The following is a 2,462-nucleotide window of genomic DNA, read 5'->3' on the forward strand; positions in this document are numbered from 1 at the left end:
GGCCCCAGTGGGGGTGGGGAGGAAGAGCAGCTGGGGCTGGAGCTGGAGGTGCATCTAAGGAGATTCCCCATATTGTGATGCTGAGAGCCCTCCCCCAGGGCAGGGGCCTAAAGGGGAGGAGTGGGCCTGATCCTGTGGGAATGATCCCTGCCCCAGCCCTACCCCCAGCCCCAGCCAGACATCTAAGTTGGGGGGCAGGGGGAGAATGGGTCTGATCCTGAGCAGGAGGGAGGGGGGAGCCAGTCCAGGTTTCAATGGGTGAAGGCCTAGTTCCTTCAGAGTGGGGGGAAGAGGAGGGCCCGGGTCCTTGGTGGGATGGGGCAAGGCCTTGATCCCCCCAGCATTCCCACCCCCTCCCTTCACTCTGGGGCTTGGAGGGGTCTGGGGGGGCAGGTGTCTTGATGTCCCTCCAAGCCCTCCATTTCCATGACTCCCCGCAACTGCTTGCCCCACCCTCTCCCCTCACCACAGCCCCCCACTCCCTGCCCCCTCCTGCTTGTTTCCTGCCTCCTCCTCCTCCTCCTATCCCCGCTCCCCCCACTGCACGTGCAGTTTGGTGGCGGGTCTGGCCCTGATTCATGTTTCTCTTCGTGTTGCCCACTTGGCTCCACTGCCCCGGCCAGGGGGGCGCAGGTAGGTGCCAGCAGAGCTCCCCCACTGCCCACCTGGACCCTATGCGTGTGCTGTGACCCCTGTCCTGGGTACCTTGGGGCTCTGCAATGTGGGAAAGCTTGGAACGGAGCTGACCTGAGGCCAGGCACACGTGTGAGCTGCACAGGTAGAGAGGGGGCGGGGTCATGTGGGGGGGCACACATGCGTGAGGCCTGCAGCGAGGTGGCTGCTTTTGTGGTGCATGTATGTGCAATATCCCCCCACCATGCCTACATGGGGAGCACATGCACATGTGATGTGCAGATAGGGACTACCTGTGTAGTCACACATGTGCAATATGCAGAGAGGGAGGTACATCTGGGGTACACCTATGTGATAGGTGGTAGACATGGGGCACATGCATGTAGAACAGAGAAGGGTACATATGGGGTACATGTGTGCCATGACCCCCTCCTGTGCATATGTGTGGGGTACATGACATGCAGAGAGGGTGGGTACATGGGAGCACAAGCTTGTACAACATATGCAGAGAGTGGGCAACATGTGGAGCATGTGTGTGACATAGTACACATGGGGGACATGCACGTTGGATAAAGGTGGGGCACATGTGAGACATGGATGTGACATGCAGAGAGGAGGGTACATGCAGGGCATGTGCAACAGAGAGGATACATGTGGGGTGTGCATGTGTGAAACACAGAGGAAGGTACATGGGGAATGCACTACATGGACGTGCAGAACTGGGCATGCGCACACAGGGTATACACCACAGCCATGTACAGCAACATGGGCACACATGTAGCCTCTGCACATGCATGTAGATGGGCATGTGGGGGGCACAGGTCTGCACCACACATGCATCAGACACATGCACCCAGGAAGCCCAGCATGGACATGCCACAGAAATATGGGCCTATCCACAACACATGCGTGACACACGTGCAGCAGTACAAGCAGCTCTGCTGTGGGGGGACACATGTGGCACATGCCAAATGAAGGCTGCACACTGCTCCCTGCCCATCCCCTGCATGCAGGGGTGGAGGGAAGAAGGGGGCTGCCAAGCTCCTAACCTTGCTGATCCTACTGCCTCCTGTCAGGCCATGCCCCATGCCCCATGCCCCACTGCCACTGTGTCTGTTTCCCTCCTTGCTGGGGCAGGGCATTGCCAGAGCAAGGGGGGCTTTGAGCACCTTTTGGCAGGGGGGGAACAGGAAAGTGGGCACCAAGAACAGGGCTGTGGAGACCTTAAGTGAGTGCCACCCCCCATTGCCTTCCACGTTGACCCAGTTCTCTCCAGTCCGCAGCTCAGCTCTGTTCCGTGCCCCCCCCAGACCCAGTGCGCCACCCCACTCTGTTGACCCCCCACTCCCTGACTCCAGCTCCATCCCTGCTTTCCCTCTACCCTCAGGCCATCAGCACCCCCCCGCCCAAATCAGACCCTCCCCCCCACCAAAGTCTCCATTGATCATCTCTCTTCTCACAGGGTTTCCCCTTCAACCCTCTGTTTCTTCTTTCTGCTCTTCCCCCCACCCCTTTCTTTGCTTTCTGGCCTCCTGGCTCCCTCTGTCTGGTTTCCCCCATCCTACCTCCCCCTGCCCCATTGCTGTGGCTGGTCTCTGTGTCCCCCCCTCCTTGATTCCTACCATACCTGCTGTCCCCACCTCTTCCTGCCACTCCACCCTTCGTTAATTGTCTCTTCCTTAACTTACCTGCCTCCCCACCCCTTCGTTAACCTCCTCGTCTGCTTCTTTTTTGTCCTGTTTCTTTGCTTTTCTCTTTGTTTTTTTTTTCTTTGTTTTTTTTTCTTTTTTTCCTCCTTCTGTTGCTTTTTGATTTCATTTTTTGTTTCA

Source organism: Alligator sinensis, unplaced genomic scaffold (genome assembly GCF_000455745.1).
Source record: "Alligator sinensis unplaced genomic scaffold, ASM45574v1 scaffold707_1, whole genome shotgun sequence".
Taxonomy (NCBI): Eukaryota; Metazoa; Chordata; order Crocodylia; family Alligatoridae; genus Alligator; species Alligator sinensis.